Source organism: Coregonus clupeaformis, chromosome 24, assembly GCF_020615455.1.
Source record: "Coregonus clupeaformis isolate EN_2021a chromosome 24, ASM2061545v1, whole genome shotgun sequence".
Lineage (NCBI taxonomy): Eukaryota > Metazoa > Chordata > Actinopteri > Salmoniformes > Salmonidae > Coregonus > Coregonus clupeaformis.
This window is the reverse complement of record NC_059215.1, coordinates 25,252,766-25,264,842: the sequence shown is the minus strand read 5'-3', so window position 1 is coordinate 25,264,842 and position 12,077 is coordinate 25,252,766. Positions and strand designations below refer to the sequence as shown.

Here is a 12,077-nt window from a genome sequence, read left to right as displayed (position 1 = left end):
TTTGCTTGTGTGATTGTTACTCTCCCTGCCTGTTCATTCTCAAACAGACCAACTAAACTCTCTCAACTCTACTGCCTCACAGATATGTGACAGAAAGACAAAGCACTTCAACCAAACATGAACACTAACATTACAATTACATTACAATTTAGCTTGAAACTAATTAAAGGTCTAGAATAAACAATTCATGTGATAGGATCATTCAAAAGTTTAGCTAGTTTTATATTGACAGTTTTGCTCATTTACCTGGTGCTCTCGTCCAGTGACTACATACAATAAGGAGCTTTACTAAGCTCAGCACTTCCAAAGCTTCAGTCGACTCAAGTAGTTGCTATAAGATAAGTTGGTGCTAAAAGAGAATTAAGTGAACTGGGGTGGTTATAACATGGTTTAACATAAGCCTGTCATGTTATGTCATCAGATGTCTGATTCATTTAACTGATGAATGACAACCCAGATTACACAGTATGTTGTGCACGTGCACTGCCTTGAATTGGGGGGGTGTATAAAACAATATCCGGGATTCAAGGCTGACCTTGTGTCTATACACTAAACAAATGCAGCAATTGGACGCTACAAGTGGTTGGCAATCCGTCTAATTAGTCAATTGGTCACCGATTTAGCCAATACATTTTACTGCTCACCTTTTGGACCACACCCAAATAACAGCTTGGCATAAGCATGTAGTTGCTGACAGTTCTTTAAAGCCCTTTAAGTTTTGGTTTGCTTCTTTTTTTTCTTTAACGAGGCAATCTGGGATTGGTACATCCATTTCAACATTTAAATGAATGATTATAGACATTGATTCTTGAAGAATACAACTTATAAATGCTTCATGAGTTTAGTTAAACTGTCTTACCCCATCAGAACACAAAATATAGGCTAAGCTTGTTTTACTCCATTGTTTGTAAACAATGTAATTGTAAACTAATACTGTATAGTTTTAAAAAATGGTTAAAACGATCATTTTGATCACATGGATGGTCCTTGCATCCATAGCTCTGACTATGAATTTGAAATTGGTTACATTTCTGTTTACCCCAGAAAAGTGGTGGGGTGGCCGCTTTGTTGTTGTTGTTTGAATCCCAGATTTCCTCTTTAACATATCTCAAATGCCACATCATATGTAACATCTGGTATAAGAATATAGATCTTCACCTACTACAGAATAAAGTTACATACAAAGTACATATAAATATCCAACAGAAGTGACCTCAATAACTATATGATTAACAAGTAATGCAATTGATTGGTAGGGAAAACAGCCAAGACAAATCTTCTAAACTAATTGATTTAAATCTGATACGGGACTGTTTACTACATGGTCGCTAGTTAAGATCATCGCCTGCCAACGCGTTAATCAGCTCAAGGTCGTACATCAGTCGGAAAGGCAGGTGACATTTTACGAATGCTTTATAAAAAGTTTATCATATGTTATGTCTATGTATTATTATGAGATGATTATAAGATATATGATTATAAGACATAAGGGAATACATTATAAATTATACATGCTACTCTTTGCATTGCATTATAACTGCATCATAACGCATTATACCGGCAGGCCTTAAGATAAGTGTTACTCAAAGGCACAGGCTTGAGAGAAGGACCTTAATGACACCTTTCTCCTTGAGCGTCTATCCTTAACTCTCTTCCTCCTTTTCCCCTCCCCTGTCCCAAAGCAGCCTGCTGGGAACATCGTGCATGTGCTTACGTCCCCACTAACCTTGGCCAGTGTTAGGATTACCGTGCATTTACACTCAATGCTCCTTCTTTCCTTAAGACTTATTAAGAATGATAATGAGCTCGGAAAGGGGCAGCATGTCCCTTTCTCGGTCTTGTGAGCTCTCTCCCTCTTCTCTCTCTTTTTTTCTAACCTGCATCCTCTACCTATCTCTCTCGCTCTCTCTCACCCCTGAATCCTCTATCTATCTTTCTCCCTCTCCACCTCTCTCTCCCTCGCTCTCTCTCCTCTGTATTGAAAGGGCCTAGAACAAATTACCAAAAAGGCCATTACCATCTATGAACTGAAGGATTTAATCGATAGTTATTTCATGCCTTCAAAATCAACCCTATATTACTGTTGTCTGTGTGATTTGTTTATTTTGCCCGGGAAAATCCCTTCATTCGAAGAGGGAAAGATTGCTTGGGATGCAATTCACCTTGAGCCTCTATTATAATGGATTTCTCTACTGGTTGATCAAGCATGCAAAAAGGACATTTCCCAAGCACTAAAAGAAAAACAATAATGATGATTAAAAACACAAGCACTATTTGCACTTGTACTACTGTATGTGTTGAGGGCAGTAGATTTTACAAGGCGAGGCCGAATGGGCGTTGTTGTGTGGTGCGAATTTGGATACAAAATCATTACATGGGGCAATGGAGGGAGTTCAAGTGTGAGAAAACAATAGTATTAGTTCTTGAGGCCTGTCAAATTGCAGCCTGAGATTATTGACATTTGTTTTGACATCAAAGACCTGCAGGTCCAGAGCCAAGGTCAAACTGGATAAGGAACACACACCAGACCTGGGTTAAAATACAGTGGGGAAAAAAAGTATTTAGTCAGCCACCAATTGTGCAAGTTCTCCCACTTAAAAAGATGAGAGAGGCCTGTAATTTTCATCACAGGTACACGTCAACTATGACAGACAAATTGAGAAATAAAAATCCAGAAAATCACATTGTAGGATTTTTTATGAATTTATTTGCAAATTATGGTGGAAAATAAGTATTTGGTCACTTACAAACAAGCAAGATTTCTGGCTCTCACAGACCTGTAACTTCTTCTTTAAGAGGCTCCTCTGTCCTCCACTCGTTACCTGTATTAATGGCACCTGTTTGACCTTGTTATCAGTATAAAAGACACCTGTCCACAACCTCAAACAGTCACACTCCAAACTCCACTATGGCCAAGACCAAAGAGCTGTCAAAGGACACCAGAAACAAAATTGTAGACCTGCACCAGGCTGGGAAGACTGAATCTGCAATAGGTAAGCAGCTTGGTTTGAAGAAATCAACTGTGGGCGCAATTATTAGGAAATGGAAGACATACAAGACCACTGATAATCTCCCTCGATCTGGGGCTCCACGCAAGATCTCACCCCGTGGGGTCAAAATGATCACAAGAACGGTGAGCAAAAATCCCAGAACCACACGGGGGGACCTAGTGAATGACCTGCAGAGAGCTGGGACCAAAGTAACAAAGCCTACCATCAGTAACACACTACGCCGCCAGGGGCTCAAATCCTGCAGTGCCAGACGTGTCCCCCTGCTTAAGCCAGTACATGTCCAGGCCCGTCTGAAGTTTGCTAGAGTGCATTTGGATGATCCAGAAGAGGATTGGGAGAATGTCATATGGTCAGATGAAACCAAAATAGAACTTTTTGGTAAAGAATGCTGAGTTGCATCCAAAGAACACCATACCTACTGTGAAGCATGGGGGTGGAAACATCATGCTTTGGGGCTGTTTTTCTGCAAAGGGACCAGGACGACTGATCTGTGTAAAGGAAAGAATGAATGGGGCCATGTATCGTGAGATTTTGAGTGAAAACCTCCTTCCATCAGCAAGGGCATTGAAGATGAAACGTGGCTGGGTCTTTCAGCATGACAATGATCCCAAACACACCGCCCGGGCAACGAAGGAGTGGCTTCGTAAGAAGCATTTCAAGGTCCTGGAGTGGCCTAGCCAGTCTCCAGATCTCAACCCCATAGAAAAACTTTGGAGGGAGTTGAAAGTCTGTGTTGCCCAGCGACAGCCCCAAAACATCACTGCTCTAGAGGAGATCTGCATGGAGGAATGGGCCAAAATACCAGCAACAGTGTGTGAAAACCTTGTGAAGACTTACAGAAAACGTTTGACCTGTGTCATTGCCAACAAAGGGTATATAACAAAGTATTGAGAAACTTTTGTCATTGACCAAATGCTTATTTTCCACCATAATTTGCAAAAAATTCATTAAAAATCCTACAATGTGATTTTCTGGAGAAAAAAAATCTCATTTTGTCTGTCATAGTTGACGTGTACCTATGATGAAAATTACAGGCCTCTCTCATCTTTTTAAGTGGGAGAACTTGCACAATTGGTGGCTGACTAAATACTTTTTTTCCCCCACTGTACTTGAGCTGAGCTTGACTGAGCTTGTCTGGCACAATGGAACCAAGAGTAGTTGCAAAAGCGCAAACCCTGCCCATATGGGACTGCAGGAATGCTAAAGCAAACACTGAAAGATTTCAAATAGTATTTGAACCACAGGTCTGACACACACAGGGTTCATTCTGCAAACCCTTGACAGATACGTACTTCAGAATAAATTTTTTACTTTTAAACTCGGACAAAACAGAGATGCTAGTTCTAGGTCCCAAGAAACAAAGAGATCTGCTGTTTGATGTGATATCTCAAATAAAACTGTGAAGGACCTCAGCGTTACTCTGGACCCTGATCTCTCTTTTGACGAACATATCAAAAATATTTAAAGAGCAGCTTTTCTCCATCTTAGTAACATTGCAAAAATCAGAAATGTTTTGTCCAAAAGACAAAAACAAGATTAGACTACTACAATGCTCTACTCTCCGGCTACATGGATAAAGCACTAAATAAACTTCAGCTAGTGCTAAATACGGCTGCTAGAATCTTGACTACAACCCCAAAATTCGATCATATTACTCCAGTGCTAGCCTCTTACTCCAGTGCTACACAGGCTTCCTGTTAAGGCTAGGTCTGATTTCCAGGTTTTACTGCTAACCTACGAAGCATTACATGGACTTGCTCCTACCTATCGCTCCGATTTGGTCCTGCCGTACATACCTACACGTACGCTACGGTTACAAGACGCAGGCCTCCTTATTGTCCCTAGAATGTCTAAGCAAACAGCTGGAGGCAGGGCTTTCTCCTATAGAGCAAATGTTTTATGGAATGGTCAGCCAATCCATGTGAGAGACGCAGACTCGGTCTCGACCTTTAAGTCTTTACTGAAGACTCATCTCTTCAGTAGGTCCTATGATTGAGTGTAGTCTTGCCCAGGGGTGTGAAGGTGAACGGCAAGGCACTGGAGTGACGAACCACCCTTGCCCTCTCTCCACTGGGATTCTCTGCCTCTGACCCTATTACGGGGGCTGAGTCACTGGCTTGCTAGTGCTCTCCCATGTCGTCCCTAGGAGGGGTGTATCACGTCGTGCAAGGCTTTTTTCGCTATACTCGACTTGAGTGGGTTGAGTCACTGACGTGATTTTCCTGTCCGGTTTTGCCCCCGCTCGGGCTTGTGCGGTGGTGGAGATCTTTGTGGGCTATACTCCACCTTGTTTCAGGGTAGCAAGATGGTGGTCTGTTGATATCCATTTGGTGGTGTGGGGGGCTGTGCTTTGGAAAAGTGGGTGGGTTTATAGCCTGCCTGGTTGGCCCTGTCCGGGTGTACCGTCGGACGGGGCCACAGTGTTCCCCGACCCCCCCGTCTCAGTCTCCAGTATCTATGCTGCAATAGTCTATGTGCCGGGGGGGCTAGAGTCAGTGTGTCCTATCTGGTGTAATTCTCCTGTCTTATCTGGTGTCCTATGTAAACTTAAGTATGCTCCCTCTAATTCTCCCATCTCTCTCTTGCGCTCTCTCTCTCCCCTCCTTGAGGACCTGAGCCCTAGGACCTTGCCTCAGGACTACCTGGCCAGACGACTTCTGGATGTCCCTGTCCCCAGTCCACCTGATCGTGCTACTGATCCAGTTTCTGCTGTTCTGCCTGCGGCTATGGAACCCTGACCTGTTCACCGGACGTGCTACCTTGTCCCAGACCTGCTGTTTTGACCCTCTCTCACACTCTCTACCGCACCTGCTGTCTCGACCACTGAATGTTCGGCTATGAAAAGCTAACTGACATTTACTACTGAGATGCTGACCTGTTGCACCCTCTATAACCACTGTGATTATTATTTGACCCTGCTGGTCATCTATGAACGTTTGAACATCTTGAAGAACGATCTGGCCTTAATGGCCATGTACTCTTATAATATCCACCGGGCACAGCCAGAAGAGGACTGGCCACCCCTCAGAGCCTGGTTCCTCTCTAGGTTTATTCCTAGGTTCCTTCCTTTCTAGAGGGTTTTTCCTAGCCACCGTGCTTCTACATCTGCACTGCTTGCTCTTTGGGGTTTTAGGCTGGGTTCTGTATAAGCACTTTGTGACATCTGCTGAGGTAAAAAGGGCTTTATAAATACATTTAATTGATTGATTGAGACACCTGAATGTTTCTCTGACTGATAGGTCTACAGAAAATGTACAGGTTGGAGGCATGACAATAGACAGCCAACAACGCAAGAAGACTCAACCACCCTGTCGACCAAGGGCCACTGCATACAAGTCAATACTTCCTGTGTCGGTATGGCGCGATCCAATCAAGAGGCCTGAAGTATTGCACCCATACACCAACAATTGAAGTTACATTACTTAAAACAGTATGTATGTTACTGTACTGTTTTTGTCCTTCCGTTCACCTGCCCATACTTTTTCAAACAATCAATGAAAAAAGGGGGTAAATTGGGAGAAAGTAGAGGAAGAAGAAAAGTGTGTGAGTGTCTCTCTCTCTCTCTGTGGTCTGTCTCTCTGACGCCCCGGGGTGAAGTTTCTCCTAGGTACAGATCTAGGATCAGCTTCTCCTCCCCCAATAGTGAGGAAAATGCTAAACTGACCCAAGATCAGCATCTCGCGCAACTTCACCCTACTCCTCTCTCTAACTCCTGAACAACACTTTACTGCACTGCAACTGCTGTTGATCATGGGAAGCACACTAAGCCCGTACCACTCCACATCACACAGTTTTGTCAACAATTATAGGTGCACCATTAAACCACTAAACTGCATAAACTTTTCTTTGGAGTTTCAAACAATGCCATTGTAAGAAGCTGATGTACCTTACCTTTTGACCTGGCTAGAGCTTACTATTGTAATCATTTAAGACAAAACTGTCTATATAATATGCCTAAACATGTGCTTAATAGACTGCTTGACTACAATAGGTTGGTAACAAGGATATTAAAGTGTTTTCCCTAGCTTCATAACAAATTGGCCTACATCATAACAGCATCTAAACTAATCTGTTCTGTTAGTATGGGAGATAAATCAGGAATAAAAATATTGCATTAACAGTATTGGTCCATAGTGAAGCTTGATACGCATGATGAAACCATATCTATACACATACACATATGGCATGTGTATAAAACACACACAGAATAAAATATGAAGACGAACATCCCCAATCCTTGACGAGAAGAAAAAAAAGTGTCATGTTTACCTTCTGCGCTAATACCACTGGCATTTTTAATATGGGAGATGGCTTCCCTTGAATGATCTGTTTAACCAAAGACAGGGGAGAAGAGAAAAAAAAGGGTAATTAATTACTTATGGGAGCCTTGCACGCGAAAGACAATTAACCTGCCTGGTCGCCATGGATATGACATATTTGCCCTGAAAACAACACAATAATTAGCAAAGGAGAAAGATCCGGCGAGAATATGAGAACTCCCGGGTTTAAAGTACCAGTGATCTTTTCTCTAGTCTCTCTGTATGGGGATACTATACATGTACCATACACACTGGCATATACAAAGATATCATTAAAACAATGCTTTGAAAATGAGTTAAAGACTTAAGGTAAAGACAGTATTATCCACCAAATTCCTTGGCTTATTGTACTGATCAGTTGATTGATCTTTGAGCGTAAAATATGAACAAGAAGCATATTCCAAATGAAGTATCATAAGTGATTCTGTATGGCTCAGTTGGTAGAGCATGGTGCTTGCAACGCCAGGATTGTGGGTTCAATTACATAAAATGTACGCATGCATGACTGTAAGTCACTTTGAATAAAAGTGTCTGCTAAATGGCATTTATTATTATATTGAGGTTTTGAATGTAAAAGAAACCTACTAACTATAAGATGAGAAATCGTATTTATTATATTCATACAAGTATAATGAATCTCTCTTTCAGGCTTGAATACCACTATGTGGCTGATATCTTATTATATGTGCTATGAAGAGTGTACATTTACACAATGTGTGTGTGTGTGTGTGTGTGTGTGTCTGGTGCCACTTCAACAACTTAATAAGGCAAAGGGTGAGATGTGTGTGCCTATGAGTCGGCAATAAGATGTGGGGCTTTGTTGTTTTTTTTGCATATAAAAATGCAGATATATAATGGCAACATTGTAGGCTAATCATTATACAATGAGGTGGATAAGATAAGACAACCCTCATCAAATGCATGCTTAACTGCATTTTGTGGCATTACCATTGAATATGTAATGCTATTACATGCATTGTTGCTAGGCCTAGGCCTACTAGTTTGATAAATACAGTAGCCCTGGAGGTCCGCCCACCAGACAGCATATGAACACGTCATTAACCATGAAAAAAAAAAATTGCAGGAAATTAGCTCTAAAATCAGCAACATTTTCTCTCAACCTTATGGCAAAATGTGTAAAATAGCATGGGATTAGCTAAAAAACTGCTAAATTTTCCCTCTGCCCCATTGCAATTTTTTGTTAATTAATTATTATTATTATTTTTTGGGGGGGGGGCTTGCTCGACATTGCGGGGGGCCCGCGAAACTGCGCTATGCCACTGACCCTGTTATTTTCATGTTGGTTGAACTATAATGAAAAAGAATGAAGAAGCCATCTCTGTTGTATATTTTGGCAGTGCGATAGAGATTGCGTAAATAAACACTCACAAGAAAGTTGAGACTGTCTCAACTTGGCAAACGGTGGGCTACATTGTTATGTTTTAGTCTTTCCGAAAGTTTGGAATTTGACAGCAGTCTATTTTAAAGTTTTTGTGAGAGCACACCTCGACACTGTCAAAGTCAAAAGCACAGCAGCCTACCTATGAGTCGTTCGAATGCTCCTGTCCGCAAGCTCGCGCGCTGAGGTAGGGGCTACACTGTATAAACAAGCTATTCACCGTTAAACCATTCGTCTGTTAAAGGTATCATTTTGAGCGTATTTTCATGCCGAATGGCAGGTAGCCTACGGGTGTCAAAGCCAGCGATGCCGAAAAGAGTAGGCTACTTTGATGTTGCTCAGCGTCTTAAGTGATATCTTTGGAAATGCGAACAGTGAGGTGAAAATGAAAACTCTTACCTGTAGGCTACTTCGCTGTCTTTCGGTGACTTTCCAATTCCAACTAAGGGGTATGTGTGTTTAGGGTGGACTGTGAGAGAGCATACTTGATCAAAGTTGGCACCTTTTTTCAGTTTTTCTTGTTTTATTGTTGCATTTTCCAATTTCTTACATGGGGCGAGTTGCCCGGAAGATCCGCCCTGGCGAGTGGGAAGAGGAGTCCTTAATTGAATTTCTCGGTAAGCAGTTGTCGGTTGGAAAAACTGGAACGGAATCCTGATGTCGTTCTCTATTTCAGCATGACAGGCTTTAGAATCACAGTTGTCGCTCGAAGCTGTACTTCAAGAAAAGGGCCACATTAACACTAGAATGCTTAGTTGCTACATCCATTTGTGGACTTATAAATTAATGATATATATTAATTCTTGAAGAATATAGGCCTAACTTATACAGTGCCTTCAGAATGTATTCACACCACTTTACTTTTCCCACATTTAGTTGTGTTACGGCCTGCATTTAAAATGGATCAAATTGAGATGTTGTGGCACTGATCTACACACAATATCCCATAATGTTAAAGTGGAATTTTGTTTGTAGATTATTATTTTGTATTTTTATTTTATTACGCTATAATGTCTTGAGTCAATAAGTATTCAACCCCTTTGTTATGGCAAGCCTAAATAAGTTCAGGAATAAAATGTGCTTAACAAATCCCATAATAAGTTGCATGGACTCATTCCGTGTTCAATAATAATAATAATAATAATATGCCATTTAGCAGACGCTTTTATCCAAAGCGACTTACAGTCATGTGTGCATACATTTTTATGTATGGGTGGTCCCGGGGATCGAACCCACTACCCTGGCGTTACAAGCGCCATGCTCTACCAATTGAGCTACAGAGGACCACATGATTTTTGAATGACTACCCCATCTCTGTACATCACACATACAGTTATCTGTAAGGTCCCTCAATCGAGTAGTGAATTTCAAGCACAGATTCAACCACAAAGACCAGGGAGGTTTTTCAATGCCTCGCAAAGAAGGGCACTGATTGGTAGATGTGTAAAAAATAAAAAAGCAGAAATGGAATATCCCTTTGAGCATGGTGAAGTTATTAATTACACTTTGGATGGTGTATTAATACACCCAGTCACTACAAAGATACAGGCGTCCTTCCTAACTCAGTTGCCGGAGAGGAAGGAAACTGCTCAGGGATTTCACCATGAGGCCAATGGCGATTTTAAAACAGTTACAGAGTTTAATGGTTGTGATATGAGAAAACTGAGGGTGGTTCAACAACATTGTAGTTACTCCACAATACTAACCTAAATGACAGAGTGAAAATATTCCAAAACATGCATCCTGTTTGCAACAAGTAATACTGCAAATCCAACACAACACATCACTGAGACCCACTTCATATTTTCAAGCATGGTGGTGGCTGCTTCATTTTATGTTTATGCTTGTCATCGGCAAGGACTAAGGAATTTTTTTAGGATTAAAAACAACCCATAATACAGCTATAAGCACAGGCAAAATCCTAGAGGAAAACCTGGTTCAGTCTGCTTTCCAACAGACACTGGGAAATAACCTAAAGCAGGAAAATAACCTAAAACGCAAGGCCAAATCTACACTGGAGTTGCTTACCAAGACAACATTGAATGTTCCTGAGTGGCCGAGTTACAGTTTTGACTTATATCATCTTGAAAATCTATGGCAAGACTTGAAAATGGTTGTCTGGCAATTATCAACAATCAACTTGACAGAGCTTGAAGAATTTTTAAAAGAATAATGACCAAATATTGTACAATCCAGGTGTGCAAAGCTCTTAGATTTACCCCAAAAGACTCACAGCTGTAATCGCCACCAAAGGTAAATCAAATCAAATCACATTTTATTTGGCACATGCGCCGAATACATTACAGTGAAATGCTTACTTACAAGCTCTTAACCAAGTATTGGCTCAGGGGTGTGAATAATTATGTAAATTAGATATTTCTGTATTGAATTTTCAATAAATTTGCTAAAATTTCTAAAAACATGTTTTCACTGTCATTATGGGGTATTGTGTATAGATGGGTGATGAAAAAAATCTATGTAATCCATTTTGAGTTCAGGCTGTAACACAACATAATGTGGAATAAGCCAAGGGGTATGAATACTTTCTGAAGGCACTGTAAATGCCTCAGAAACTAAGCTTATTTCAACTGTTGGACCCCATCAGAACCCAAAATATGTGTTTTTTTATGTTTGTAAACCATGTAAATGTAAGCAAACACATTATGGTCTCAAAACATGTTAAAACTATAATTTTGATATCATGGCTGGTCATTCCTTGCATCCATAGCTCTGTCTATGAATTTGAGAGTGGTTACATTTCCCCAGGCCCATCCCTCAGCTTTTTACCAAAACAGATCAACATGATATACCCAACTTTGTGTGTTAGGATAGGGCCATGGTATAGCCTAGGTCTACTACATAGTAGATAGAGCTTTAGTGGCATGGAAGTAATGACAAAGCATCTAGGCATGAAAGGTTATCTTTTTGCACACTATACTTAAAGGGGTTGACATCAGATTAATCCATTCTGATCAATATATGTCATTCATTTGGTTGAAAATTATTATTGTTGGGAAAATGTCTGCTTTATTTAATTTAACACACAATCACCTAATACTTTCAAAAGCAAACCATTCACCTCCCATCTCCGTCCTCTTTCTCTACCATCCATTGTGCATGTATCATTATTCTGTAAAATATTCTGAGCATGAGACAACTTGAAGGTATTCCAGGATCAAAGCCCATAGGAATAGAAGAGCTGTGATAATGTATTTTAAACCTGAACTTTTCCTTATCTAAATTCTGCAGTCTTGTGAACTATTGACAAACAGATTATTGCCAATTAGCAGTTTTGTGATGCGCCCTGTTCTACATAATAAAGAATCTAGAGGATCGATAGCACAGTCA

The 12,077-nt window shown here is 40.7% G+C and overlaps 1 long non-coding RNA gene across 1 annotated transcript in view; it reads right to left on the bottom strand.

The window, feature by feature from the left end:
* Positions 1–9,492, bottom strand: part of LOC121537502 — a 154,632-nt gene extending 145,140 nt beyond the window's left edge. The window contains exons 1-2 of the long non-coding RNA XR_005995087.1: positions 9,129–9,492; positions 7,281–7,337 (exon numbers count right to left, since the gene is read on the bottom strand). This is a non-coding gene — a long non-coding RNA (uncharacterized LOC121537502). The remainder of the gene's footprint in view (positions 1–7,280; positions 7,338–9,128) is intronic.
* Positions 9,493–12,077: the final 2,585 nt, after the last annotated feature.